The sequence below is a fragment of the Rutidosis leptorrhynchoides genome, chromosome 4, assembly GCF_046630445.1.
Source record: "Rutidosis leptorrhynchoides isolate AG116_Rl617_1_P2 chromosome 4, CSIRO_AGI_Rlap_v1, whole genome shotgun sequence".
NCBI lineage: Eukaryota > Viridiplantae > Streptophyta > Magnoliopsida > Asterales > Asteraceae > Rutidosis > Rutidosis leptorrhynchoides.
The window spans coordinates 290,304,242-290,319,597 of NC_092336.1; positions in this window are offsets into that span (position 1 = coordinate 290,304,242).

Sequence of the window (15,356 nt, forward strand, 5' to 3'; positions counted from 1 at the left end):
ATCTAGAGCTTCAAACTCGTCTAGGTCAATTTAAAGAGAAGCTCTACAGGACCAAACAATCTAAGGTTGTTTTAGCTGGACATATCTCGAATCGAACCCTGTTTATGAATCGACCAAAGGACTCCTTCCGTGAGAACAAAGGATTAGGATTTGAAAATCCTCTCACCTTGACCAACATGGCTAAAGCTGAGCCCTGTCTGTATGATAGTAGATACTTGATGATTGGCCTACCTGCACAACTCATATTTGCAACCAACAGTGAGGTTGAGGAAGCATTAGCTATAAGATAAACTAAAATGAAACGAGAAATTGCTCTAATCTATGATAAAATTAATGCCCTTTATTTGAAAAATAAAAACCCATTTTGATATGAAAGTTTACCTGATTTGTTTAATGAGAGTGAAAGTTCGGAAGGTCAAAAACGTGTTGTCTACTTACCAACCCTGGTCTTAGAAAAATAAATCATCAATTTAGAAAAGGAACTTTTCGAAAATAAAATGAATTCTTTTGACAATGAACGAAAATTTCTGATGATCATAAAAGCCATGCAACACCAAATCTCACTCTATGTGTCCACAAATGATCAACTTGCTCATGATGTGCATGAACTTCAAAAATAGATTGCTAGTCAAGCGACTACTTTCTGTGAAATGATTTCAAAGTCCAAAGCCCCTCAGAAACAGCCACCCTGCCACCTTAAAGAACCCTCAAATGCCCTTACTGATTCTCTCAGGGAAGAAATCATTGACTTAAAACTTGAACTAAAAGGCTATAAGAAACATGTTGCTCTTATTAAAAAAGACAACATCGATTTGCAAGTAAAAGTTTTAATAAATAGTGATTTTGAAAAAGCCGAAAAGAATTTTGGTCCAACATTAACACAAGACTATTCACAATAAAAGGAATCAAAATCAACGCAAGAGAAATTTGTACCATGGGTACTCACTTATTCTCAAAGAGTTCTTCCCCCACATCACCAAGGTGTTCCTTACACTACTGTAGTGAACTCAAGGAAACCTGTCATTCCAGCTGTAACCATCCTAAAAAACCCTAATCATGGCTCTCGTTTAGAGATGATTGTCACTAAAAGGGGTGCTTGATATGGCCGAAACGGATGATTTTTATTCGCGCGGTGTCGTCAGGCCGCGGCTCGCCAGGATCAGCCACTCGTGGGAGGAAGGTACTTCTTTTAAATTTATATTTAGCGGGGCCTAAATCTTACTACTCCTTATAAGTAAGGGAAGTATGACCTAGAGTCGTATTTTTGAGATATCAGTAGAATAGAACCTATATTTAAGCCTAAGATAGTTAGGGAGTAGTGAATATTTATTTTTGGGTTTTCTAATTTATAAGACAGATAAAGTAAATGCGATAAAATTCGTAATTTAGATAAGGTTAAAGTGAGTGCATACTATGACTTCATCAGTTATTCTGCCGATATTATAGAATGCTGGCTCATGAATAGGCAGAGGCCCTGTATTCATTACACTGGTCCTAAATGCCCCTATCATAAGACATGTCACTGGGTACTGCGTTAGGTTTGAGGATTCTGAATAGACACAACGTCCCTTACCCCCGACACCCGTGCAGTCTGATTACAGGCATACACGTTCAGACGGCTCATCCAATTAAGCGACTCGGTTGGGTGACGTATTAACATTCCAAAATGGTCTAAACTTTCTTAAGCATAATAGAATACATGGTTTACCATATCCGAGAGACGTGATGGGTTTCAATGCTTTCGTTAATGATTGGTAAAAGATAGTTAGGCCCTTAGAAAGAGTTCAACCATAAAGAACACCATGGCCAAGTCAAGCTGACTTCCATGAACACGTTCGGTTATCCTAAGGGTCTAATCCTTTATGTGTCTAAACAAAAAGTTCCTTAATTAACTAAGAATCTCTCAAGCGAGGTGCAATGCTTGAGACCGTGTTATAGTGCAGTGTACTGGTCAACACTAACCGGGTTCCATGGCCTTACTTAGCAGAGGTATAGTTTACAATAACCGCTGTGCTTCAGCATGCACGTACGAAGTTTATATGCTTGGTGTCTACACTAGCATGGTCTAGGACCGACAATGTACTAAGGGTCTAGTCAGATGTTTCACTACGAAAGAGTCCTCAGTCGGAATCCAAAGCTCGATAGACTTACTACAACCGGTGTGCCTCGATCGATCTTACATTTTATCCGATAGACTTCTCTTACCAAGGGGTGACACAGATAGTGTATTCTGAATCGGGGTTCGCGACTTCCCAATAACAGAGCCTATAGCTACGTTCTATTAGTTGGAAAAGCGATTGAGTTTAAAGCATAATCGGAAAGCATTTCAACAGCATATACAGACCATAATATTATTTCAGCATTATAACTGCTTACATCATAGCAAACACTAAAGATAACTACTCGCTAATCATGGCAACAATATCATAAAACATTATATAAGATAACAGATAGAAGTACCAGTAGATTAAACGAGTTCCGAATACAAAAGTGACAACTTCAAGACTCCAGACCGCTCCTAATACAATCTTCAGCATTCTTCTCCGGGTACTAGGTTTCCCGCACGGAGTCGAAGGCCTTGAGAGAATGACTAATATTGTACAAGAGAGAGAAAGAAGTGAATTGAAGTGTGTGTTGGAATGAATGACAAATACCCTTTAAATGACCAGGAATTTACTAAAATACAGCTGGCAGGCCGTATGGCAGGCCATTTGGTGGCCCGTATTTGACAGGCCGTTTGCCTGGCAGCCCGTATGGCAAGCCGCTTGGTGAGCCGTTTTTGGCAGGCCGTTTCCATACTGGCAGGCCGTATGGCAGGCCGTATGGTAGGCCGTATGGCAGGCCGTTTTTTATGCTGGTCAGCCTTGATTCACGGGATTGTAACTTGATTTCTTGTCTTTCACCGTTTTCGCTCTAGAATCTTCGTTTTAGCTCCGATTCTCTTGATTCTTTTTGCACCGCCTTCGTAATTACTTGTTCTTCAATTCTAATCCACGAAGTGGGTATTTTTCTAATAAAGTTCGAATCTTTGTTGTTTTTGGGACTTAATACCGGGGTGAAAACGTGACTTTTTAGCCGATATCAAATATCCCACACTAAGACTTTGCTTTTCCTCAAGCAAACTCTCATTTCCTTAAGAATCTTTTTGGCATATCTTTTCTAGCCTAAGCTGTTTTCTTTTATTATAAGAGCAAAAGATGATGAGTAATCTATGTTAGGATTGAAATTATCTCTGCAAGCATTCGAGGAGGTTACATGAAATAGGCTAGCTTTCACGGGTCACTCGAATCACTCAAGTGTTTAGAGTTCCCTATAGATCTAAGAAATGAATACACTCATAGCCAGTCATGCTGCACCCATCATCATAAGCTTGATAAAGACTCAAATCCTTGCTGCTAATGCGAGAACGGTAGTAATCTCAGCTTTATAGGTCATTTGTCAATGATGGGAAAGGAATTTCGGAGTGGTAGTGAAGTTGTTTTTAGGTAAAAGGGTAATGTGGTCTTTATAAAGACTCTTATTTGGATAGATAGGAGTGCTAAAGTATTTTGAGAAGCACTTTGAAACTTTTCTTCAATTGATAATCATTTTCGGTCGAGTTCTCTTCGGCATTTCTCTTATTAAGTTCTGCTCATTTTTTTCAGAACTTGAATTTTTTTTTTTTGAGACTTCATCTCGAGAAACTTTTTGCCGGTAAACTTTTTCAAGACCTTTGCCATGATACGTGAGAGGTTTATAACATCGGGTTTTCGGAAGGAGTCCCATTTTCTAAATTTTTCAAGAAATAGTAAAGGTGATCTGGATGTGGTGGTGGATTAGAGGTAGTGGAGGTGCGGAAGGTTTATGTTTGACAAATGACTAGCTCTTTTGATTACAACCGAATCGCGTTTTGCTGCTTGGAGATGTAGATCTAAAGCAAGTTCTGATTCTGAGCACAGACGTCAGCACTCTCAACAGAAAATAGTGAAGAATTAAAGATGAATGCTGGTCTTATTTGGGGTGCCTCACCATAATCAATTTAGGTCGATAATGCCTTAGTCATGCAATCCTCTATTAGAGATTTCAATCTAACAAGATATCCCCCTTACTTAAGCCTTATTTTTATTGACAAACATTTCAGGTTTTTAAAAATACTCTTTCGAAAAGGGTTTCTTTTGCAAAAATTTTGAAATTTGGCTTAAGGACTTGGAATCTTCGTAATGGGTTATTATAATACAGCATAAAAAGATTATACCAACATCCCACACTTAGACGAACATTGTCCTCAATATTCCTATTGTATCCCACACTTAGGAGTTTTAGTTGAAGATTTAGGAGTATTTGTCTAGTGTATTAATTGGGTGTTATCCCACACTTAGTGATAAGCTAGGATGTAGCATAGTTTGAATCTTGAGCTAGTAGCGAAAAGAAAGAAATACCACTAGCAGATGCGGCTGGTTTTCAATCATTTGTCGTTCTTTATTCTTCTACTCTACTTTATTGCACGGGTTGCCTCCCGAGAAGCGATTTTATTGAAGGTCGTTGGCTCGACCTTAGTGATGCTTCAAATAGCAAACATTCCTCGCTGATGGTTGTGATCTTGGTCTTCTTGAGGGAATGTGAGTCTTGGCGGAAAAATCCTGAGAAAGTGTCGGACCAATTGTGGTAAAAGATCCGATACTTCTCTTGAAGAACTTCTGAACAATAAATATTGTGCAGTTTTGGCTCTTGATAATTCTTGAAGTCCGATGAGGATATGATCTATGGCTCTGCTGGTTGACCCATGAATGTCAATCATAGAAGCAGTGCTGGTGTTGATAATTTCTCTGATGGGATGCTCATTTTGGAGGTCTTCAAACAATGTCAGAAACTATATCTTTAGAATTTCAAAGTCTTCGGAACGGTGATCTCCACAGTAAAAGTCAGTAGCTTTACACAGATTTACTAAGAGGCGAAGCTGAAAAGAAGTGAAGATCAATCCTGATCCTAGCATTAATTTCATCGTCTTTAAGTATATCTCTCTACATCCAGCTTTAAATGTGAAACTAGGATCCATGGATTCTTGGAAGATACGTGTTATCTGCATAGTAACGTAGGTGTCAATGTTGACTCGGTCTGGTTCAAGAACGGATTTTTCTCCTTGCTTCTTCCATAACAACGTCTCATAGCTCTTTGATAATCAGATCGGTGTGGTGACCAATGGTTACGTAAATTACTAGTCTCTCTGGTGTGCTTTCGAAATTATCTCTTTCCAAGAGAGCAAAAAAGCTGTGAATATCCTCGATCATTTACAAGTCGGAGTGATAAGTCGGGCGTCTGGTGGAAAGATCCATATGCTTCCGGATGAGAGTCAGTAGTGCTCATTGGTTTCGTGAGAACGAAAGTGCAGATCTGGCTAAGGCATTATAAACCTTAGAGTAAATGATCTTCTGATCTTGACAGAATCTTGTCACGAGATGTAACACCCGTTTTTCAGTTACACGTTATTTTGGACGTCATTCGAATTACGAGGCTTGTAAGCGTATGTTTGGATCCCAAATAAAGTTGAAGTTGATGTTCTAAACCCTTACCATTGGATAGTAAATCTCATTACGTTTCCAACGATATTTGATTCATCAAAAACGGAGCTACGGTTTGAAAGTTACGACCAAAACAAGTTCAGTTTCAGACTCAGTTCAGTGGGACTCGGTCCAGATTTTGGGACGCCGTCCACCAGTGAAAGGTTGGACGCCATCCAGCCATTTTGGACGCCATCCAAATGGCCTGACAGGCCAACTGTTGGAATTTTAATGAATTTAAAAGGGGATTTTGTGTCTTATCACTTGGGGGTCGGTTTGGAGCCTCTAAAACTGATCCAACCTCATTTATGGATAACATTTCACCCACCAACACTCTCATCTTCAAACCTTAGAGAGAGGAAGTGTTTTTAGTGAGAGAAAGCTTAGTTTGGAGAAGAAGAAGAGCGGTTTGGGTCGGGTCGCGAGAGTTAAAGTTGTTCCTTTCGTTCTCGGCTACGTTTTGATTGTTATGGTAAACTCTAACTCCGAATTTAATTGTTAAGATTCTTGTTCATATTTAGGGATTGAACTAGTTTGGGTTATAAACTCCATTTCTCATGAATTTGGGGGTTTTGCTTTATGTATTGTGTAAGTAAACCCGATTATTGTGGGTTTAGGGTTTGAGGACGAATTTGGTCATGGTTTGGGTGTTTAACCACTAGATTGTAATTGTGTTAGTGTTTAGATATTCATAAGAACATGTTGGTATGACAAATGGGTGTTAACCTTGATTTGGTGTCAAACTAAGTTATGGGTCAAGATTTGATGAATCAAGTATATAAATGTTTGATTCAAGTGTTAAATGGTATTTTGGAAAGTTAATCCCTAGCCGTTAGTGATTAACGATGTTTTTGGGACTTTTGTCAAAATGGGTTGACTAAGATGAGTCGAATTTGGTAACGACACTAATTTGGATTAATTGGATGTTAAACGCTTTGTTAAGTGTTAAACGACGTGTTTGAATGGGTCAGAATTACCACCCGTAATGATAATTGGTGAAGTCCACTTTAGGTGTCTAAATGGGCGGATTGTGGTAGGTATAAACCCTCGGTTAAGGGTGTTGGAGTCGAATTCTCGTGTAGAGAATGTATGTTGATTGTGTGTATATCTATATGCGTATTATAGGTAAAAGCTTGCTCGGTTGCATTTGGAGACGGTTTACATATATGATTTGTGCGGGCATCTCGAGGTGAGTGGAATGATTATATATGGGTGTATATGATGTATCTATTTGTAGGGCGGGAGAGGGGCCGGGTATGCGTTGTCTATACCACCAAGAGTTAGTGATATATTTCGTTGTACACTAACGATGGATATTTCGTTGTCCAATTTGCCCGAGAGTTAGTGATATATTTCGTTGTACACTAACGATGGACATTTCGTTGTTCAAACCGACCAAGAGTTAGTGATATATTTCGTTGTACACTAATGATTGCTTCGAGCGGATATTTTGTTGTCCGAATAGCCTAGGGGTTAGTGATATAATTCGTTGTACACTAACGGTTGTTATGAACACCGGTGGGAAATTCGAAGTACCATTCCCTCATGTTATTGTTTGACCAAGGTTACGTGTTGTAGTGTAGCATAATATATTATTCGAGTTATATACGCTATTGTTGTGCTAGCTTGTGGTCTTGAAGATTGTAGCATTATACTTTGCGATGGTATGCTATATAAATTTCTAGCGTGTATGAGGTATTTGCGTAAGTGTTGGCAAGTAGGTATATTATATATGTATATGTATAATTATTGCATTCACTAAGCCTCGGCTTACCCCTCTCGTTGTTTACCTTTTTACAAGTATTGTGTTAATGATGCTACCTAGTTTGTTAAGCTAGACGTGCAGGAGCGGTTGGGCTCGATGGGGTAGCTTTCGGATAATTGGACGCGGATGGGGGTTTGTAGTCCCCGGGATTTTGCTCTTGGTATCGGGTTGGGTTGTGGAGTCCTAATCCGTCTAAAGAGATAAATTGGTCGAAATCGCTACATTATTTGTAAAACGGGTCATTGCGGGCCCGGTGTTGTAAAACTTGTTTTTATGGTGGAAATATCTTAGTTTTACTTAATATGACATATTGTGAAATTGGTTACGTTTAAAAGTGTCGGGAAGCGGGTTTTCCACTCGCGTGTAAATAAAAACTGATCAGTCCACTTTAGTTCATTTGGACGCCGTACAGAATCATGGGACGCCGTCCTGGTCTTCATCTCTGGACGCCGTCCAGATACGTTGTCTGACAATTTTTTTTTTAAGGCGTGTTTTTGGTAAAACGATGTCGGGTTGTTACAAGTGGTATCAGAGCATAGTCTAAGGGAATTAGGTGACCTTGGAATAGGTGCCTAGTCTTAGACTTATTGGCGATTATATATTATTTGCGGGACTTGTAGGAATACGGGTCGGATTAAGATTTGTTAGTGCCTTAGAGTAGGTGACTAACTAGGACTAGTGTTTGTCCAATGTGGGATTATGTGGGGCCTTATTTCGTGATTAAATTAGTGCCTTAGATTGCTAGTGCCTAATGTAAGTAGTCGAACTTGGACGTTGTTTTAGTGATAGTCACCTAGGTTGTAGGTTGACTTGTTGTTGCGGTGTACTTGTGTACATTTAGTATTTATATTGTATATAGGTATATATATACAAGTATCTATTTCGTGCGGTGTCCTAGGGACGAATCTATTGGAGAGATTCGAATACTTGGCGGTTTGAGTGATCAAGTTCGCGGTAAGGACTTTGGTCATTCGGGTACTTGGAAATATAGCTTGTTATTTTGTGTGAATGTTGCGTCAGTCCGGATAAAGTACTTTGCGTGACCATGTGAAAATGGTAAGGTACGCATTGTTAATAGTGACCAATCACCATTATTACGAAAGTGTATCTTGACACCAAGCATGACATGACGAGTACCGAACGGAGGAAACGTGGCATGGTTGGGGTAGATTCGGGATAAATGAGGAATCTTTATTGGTTCCTAGGTGATAGTTGTCTCGGGTGATGTGCTTGTAGTCACATCGGGTTCGTTGCGAGTCGAGAAGTGTTACTGTGGATTCGGTTAGTTAAGTGAGCGAGCAAACTCACGAGTTTGGCGCGTACTTAGTCACCCTAGGTAGTGGGTGCACTATTGAGATTGTTAATTGGTTAAAGTTACCCATCGTAACTAGAATAACCGATTAGTGTGTATGTGTGTACGATGAGGATCTGAATTCCGTAATGGGACGTAGCAAGTTTAATGATTGTAGAATTGAGTTACACTCGGTAGAGTGTGTGGTTAGAGAATCGTGTTAGGATTCTAATTGTGAGTCGCCTTGGAATTGGCGAATCGAGGAGTCTTCGGGTCATTAAACTCATGGGAGTGGGACCCATATGACGATGTTTACGATAGTGTGTTAGTGTGTTGTGGATTATAGGGTAACATTCCTAACGGAATACCCCTGTTGTTGTGATTGTGCCGATATGTGGAAGGGTGTAAGACTTGGTGTACTCAAGCATCTCCTTAGTGTTAGATGAAGGGTTTCGTTAGGCTATATCGTTTGGCCTTGTGGAAATTGCGGGTAGCGTGTGATCGCTTGGGACTTTCGATAAGACAATAGGCCGTAAGGTTTGTCTGGTAGGTATGACTTCGGGTCATTATTGTGAAGTGGGTGACATCGGGTGTATGGCACCTAAAGATCGAGTTCTAAAACTCAGTAGGTTGTGGAGGGAGTCTGCATGACACTGCGTCAGGTGCCTTCTTATACCTGCTAGTGTGATGTTCAACTCCGATGATGGTGTGTTCACTTTGTGCTTAGGGTGCCGGTGAGATACCCTTGAAAGCAGCGGAGATTATAATAGTGATCGATGGGTGATAGTAATTCGACGATTGCGAAAGTCGAAGTTTAAGAGCATTGCGGTAAATACTTCTTATGAAGTGACAGATGAGCGCATCTTATTACTCTTAAGTGATAGACGGGTGAAGATTACCGGTGGACCGGTGATGGATTTAATGGTCGGATAGGCCAAAGGTTATGATGAAGTGTCGATATTGCGGTCGATGCGATTATTGTGTCGGATTGGTCCCTCTTCTCCATGAGAGTGGGCAATTATTGATAAAGGTTCGTTGAGTGGAAGGTCGGGTGATCTCGACGGAGATGCACGACTGATGAAGCGGAGTGGCATATGCCTACACTTAGAGGCATATGTAGGACCTTGGTGGAGTTCGCTTCGCGAACGATGAAGGGCTGTGAGTTGTGAATTGTGTTATGAAGGTGCGGGGTTATCGCGTGCACGACATCTCAAGTGATCGTGTATGAAGGCTCTGAGAGCCTAATGTGAGTTTACAGTGATTTGGTGAGTATGACCAATAATGAGAATGGTCATGTATTTCGTGGAATGTAATTCCGCGGGATGTTATCATCTCGGCGGTTAGAATGTTTAGCTGAATCCTAAGTGGAGGAGTTTTAACTGCCGCCCGAGGAAGCTCCGGTGGTATTATATATAGCAAAGTGTTGGAGTGTACCGTACTAAGCCTTAATAGGTATTCGGAGTTCCTAACGAGGAAGAGTGACGGGTTGTTGATGTCGACTCGAGGTCGTTCATTACGGTTGTGGGTTACAATTCCGGAGTGTTATGCATGAAGATTGTGATGATGGGATCGAAGGAAGTGAAATTCTTCTTATGAAAGGTGGTCGTGTAGTACCATTGTGCGGTGTGAGACCAAATGTGAAGTTTGAGATCTCGGGTTGAGGAAAGGAAACTGTCGCTGCAAGTGCTTTCGTGATGCAAATTTGGGCTGGTGTGAAACTCGGATAGTACTGTTAAGGGAGTACGAGTATGATATTGTGGTGAATACTGTATTTTTCCTTATCAGGAAACGTGGTCGTGGGAATTGTTAGTGGATTATTCCACTTTATGGACGATTATGAGGCGGAGAGTGTCATTTCTGACTGTCTCCTGTAGAGACACGCGAATGTTGTTTGTTTGCGAGAGTGTGTACCCTAGTGATGTGACCCGTAGGTTGCATTAAAATGTCGAGACCATCCTTAGCGAACGGTCTAGGTAGGAAGGTTCACCCGGATTTGGTGACTATTTTTTATGAGTCATGTGGCGAATTGCGGAAATTTTGTGATGATGATTCGCCGTTGACGGGATTTTAGTATACAAGTAGCTTCTATGCTAGTACTAGGAAGCCGTATTGTATGGTTCAGAGGAGAAACCCTATGACGATGTGTTGATGTTTCGTCTAACTCGTGGTGTATTATTGTCGTCCTGGATTAATCCAGTGATGGATAGTCATGTGCGGATCGGTCGGTGGGAAAGTGTTACTTCTAAGGTGTTTATTTTGGGGTTACCAAAATTTCTTCGTTGAAGGATGACCCGGATATGGAGCCGGAGGAAGTTTGGGTTCTTGGTCTAGAGACATGTGGTGTTTTTCGTATTTTCCTAAGCGGGAATTCTGGACTTCGAGTGTATGAGATATCGCTTGTTGCGGTAGTGCACGCTAGTGATTATTAGCGTGTGATGAGATCTTCAGATTCGCAGAAGATGTATGGATGTCGGCTTGGTTGTGTTTCGTAGGATCGTGAGGCGTGATGACGATGATTGTCAGTGAATTGTTCTACTCAAAGGACGATTGTGAAGTGTATGGTACGAGTTTGGATACTCGGCGTAGGATCAACGGTTACGATTGTTTTGACTAGTGGGTTATTACCCGATATTGTTGTATTATGATGCGTTAGTCTACGAAGCGAGAAAATTGAATGCGTGATTACTACTTGTGTGACTTCGCGTAGGAAGCGGAAACGTTCGAGGGAGAAGTTTTTGACTTCTAACGTAGATGCGGATCACGAGGACGTGATCCAATTTAAGTGGGGGAGAGTTGTAACACCCGTTTTTCAGTTACACATTATTTTGGACGTCATTCGAATTACGAGGATTGTAAGCGTATGTTTGGATCCCAAATAAAGTTTAAGTTGATGTTCTAAACCCTTACCATTGGATAGTAAATCTCATTACGTTTCCAACGATATTTGATTCATCAAAAATGGAGCTACGGTTTGAAAGTTACGACCAAAACAAGTTCAGTTTCAGACTCAGTTCAGTGGGACTCCGTCCAGATTTTGGGACGCTGTCCACCAGTGAAAGGTTGGACGCCGTCCAAATGGCCTGACAGGCCAACTGTTGGAATTTTAATGAATTTAAAAGGGGTATTTGTGTCTTATCACTTGGGGGTCGGTTTGGAGCCTCTAAAACTGATCCAACCTCATTTATGGATCACATTTCACCCACCAACACTCTCATCTTCAAACCCTAGAGAGAGGAAGTGTTTTTAGTGAGAGAAAGTTTAGTTTGGAGAAGAAGAAGAGCGGTTTGGGTCGGGTCGCGAGAGTTAAAGTTGTTCCTTTCGTTCTCGGCTACATTTTGATTGTTATGGTAGACTCTAACTCCGAATTTAATTGTTAAGATTCTTGTTCATATTTAGGGATTGAACTAGTTTGGGTTATAAACTCCATTTCTCATGAATTTGGGGGTTTTGCTTTATGTATTGTGTAAGTAAACCCGATTATTGTGGGTTTAGGGTTTGAGGACGAATTTGGTCATGGTTTGGGTGTTTAACCACTAGATTGTAATTGTGTTAGTGTTTAGATATTCATAAGAACATGTTGGTATGACAAATGGGTGTTAACCTTGATTTGGTGTCAAACTAAGTTATGGGTCAAGATTTGATGAATCAAGTATATAAATGTTTGATTCAAGTGTTAAATGGTATTTTGGAAAGTTAATCCCTAGCCGTTATTGATTAACGATGTTTTTGGGACTTTTGTCAAAATGGGTTGACTTAGATGGGTCGAATTTGGTAACGACACTAATTTGGATTAATTAGATGTTAAACGCTTTGTTAAGTGTTAAACGAAGTGTTTGAATGGGTCGGAATTACCACCCGTAATGGTAATTGGTAAAGTCCACTTTAGGTGTCTAAATGGGCGGATTGTGGTAGGTATAAACCCTCGGTTAAGGGTGTTGGAGTCGAATTCTCGTGTAGAGAATGTATGTTGATTGTGTGTATATCTATATGCGTATTATAGGTAAAAGCTTGCTCGGTTACGTTTGGAGACAGTTTACATATATGATTTGTGCGGGCATCTCGAGGTGAGTGGAATGATTATATATGTGTGTATATAATGTATCTATTTGTAGGGCGGGAGAGGGGCCGGGTATGCGTTGTCTATACCACCAAGAGTTAGTGATATATTTCGTTGTACACTAACGATGGATATTTCGTTGTCCAATTTGCCCGAGTGTTAGTGATATATTTCGTTGTACACTCACGATGGACATTTCGTTGTCCAAACCGACCAAGAGTTAGTGATATATTTCATTGTACACTAATGATTGCTTCGAGCGGATATTTCGTTGTCCGAATAGCCTAGGGGTTAGTGATATATTTCGTTGTACACTAACGGTCGTTATGAACACCGGTGGGAAATTCGAAGTACCATTCCCTCGTGTTATTGTTTGACCAAGGTTACGTGTTGTAGCGTAGCATAATATATTATTCGAGTTATATATGCTATTGTTGTGCTAGCTTGTGGTCTTGAAGATTGTAGCATTATACTTTGCGATGGTATGCTATATAAATTTCTAGCGTGTATGAGGTATTTGCGTAAGTGATGGCAAGTAGGTATATTATATATGTATATGTATAATTATTACATTCACTAAGCCTCGGCTTACCCCTCTCGTTGTTTACCTTTTTACAGGTATTGTGTTAATGATGCTAGCTAGTTTGTTAAGCTAGACGTGCAGGAGCGGTTGGGTTCGATGGGGTAGCTTTCGGATAACTGGACGCGGATGGGGGTTTGTAGTCCCCGGGATTATGCTCTTGGTATCGGGTTGGGTTGTGGAGTCCTAATCCGTCTAAAGAGATAAATGGGTTAAAATCGCTACATTATTTGTAAAATGGGTCATTGCGGGCCCGGTGTTGTAAAACTTGTTTTTATGGTGGAAATATCTTAGTTTTACTTAATATGACATATTGTGAAATTGGTTACGTTTAAAAGTGTCGGGAAGCGGGTTTTCCATTCGCGTGTAAATAAAAACTGATCAGTCCACTTTAGTTCATTTGGACGCCGTCCAGAATCATGGTACGCCGTCCTGGTCTTCATCTCTGGACGCCGTCCAGATTATGGGACGCCGTCCAGATACGCTGTCTGACAAATTTTTTTTTTAAGGCGTGTTTTTGGTAAAACGATGTCGGGTTGTTACACGAGATTAGTGTGAACCACTGAATTGTGCTCTCGTTACCTTTCTTGGTGATAGATATGATCGTGAAGAGAATTGATAAAGTCTTGAATGCGTTCTTCTAGGATTTCCACATCATTGTCTTCTCTTTGGAGATAGAGGTGGTGTTCTTCTCGGATAGCCATAATTCATTCTGTTAAGCGTAGCAAAAAATCAATGGTTTATTTTCGGATGGCTTCGAGAATGTCTTCAAATTCATCGGTATTATTGATGAAGGTGATCATGTCTGCATGCGTGGAAATAACCGGAATTTGATCTGAGAAAGAGTGCGGCTCCCCTTGTTCTGGGTCGGTTGGAGAGTGCGAGTTATTCATAATGTCTTCATGTTGCTCTTCCTCGTCATCATCGGTGTATTGTTCTTCTAAGGATGCGTCTAATGAACGGGTTTCTTCATTATTCTGATTCTCCATTTTGATACTTGCAGGATCAATTTCTATATCCTTAACCTCAGCCTTATCGGTCTTCTTCTTGAAGAGAATGATTAAACTGTAATCTTCCATCTCAAGCCTCATTACTTCTTCATGGAGCTCAATGCTTGGAGTGGGTATTGTCACAGTTTCTTTTACGTCTTCCATTTCTTCTTCCTCTACAGATTCCTCCTCTTCCTCTATTTCTTCGCTGGGATCCTCTTCTTCCATTTCTGGGTTGTCTGCAGACTGTGATTCGACACCCATCTCGATATCGTTGGCTGGTGGTGAAGACTCGTCATCAGAAGTGATCCGTCTGGTGTAAATATCAAACATCTCTTCCTGTCCAGAATGATCGGTTGGTCGGTCAATTTTGAAGGTAACGCTCTCCCCATGTGATCGTAAGATCAAGGTTTGATTGTACACATCAATGACAGTCCTAGCCGTATTCATGAAAGGTCTTCCTAACACCACTGGTGTGTGTAGGTCTTCCTTAATGTCCATCACTGCGAAATTCGTAGGATACAAGAATTTGTCGACTTTCACCAAGAGTTCTCAACTATGCCCTTAGGATATCGAATTGTGTGAACGGCAAGTTGGATAGTCATTTTGGTTGGTGACAAGTCTCCTAACTCTAATCTCTGATAAAGAGAGTAGGGGATTAGGTTGATACTTGCTCCTAAATCTGCTAGCGCATGGATGGTTTCAGATTGGTAGATTGAACATGGAAAAACGAATCGACCCGTATCTCCTAGCTTTGGTGGTAAAGAGTTTCCGAGTAATGCAGAGCATTCTTCACTTAGTGGAATTTTGTTAGAGTCTGGTATCCTCTCCTTTGTAGAAAGAAGCCTTCGGATATATCTCTTCTGGTTGGGGACTTTGGACATGGTGTCCAAGAATCTTCCATCAAGTTTAAAGGAATCAAGCTTAGATGGTTCTTCTTGTAGCCTTCCAGGATAAGGTACGCGAACTGGAGTTTCAGGAGTCAGCTTCTGAGTATATGTCGATTTGTTCTTGAGCTTAGTTGACCTTCTCCGTGGTTCTTCCTCTGAGATTACGGCTTCCATCTGCTTTGCTTCTTCTATGTGGGGATTTTGGATAGTATTACTTGGCAATTTTCCCTACGGTCGGGTTTCAAGG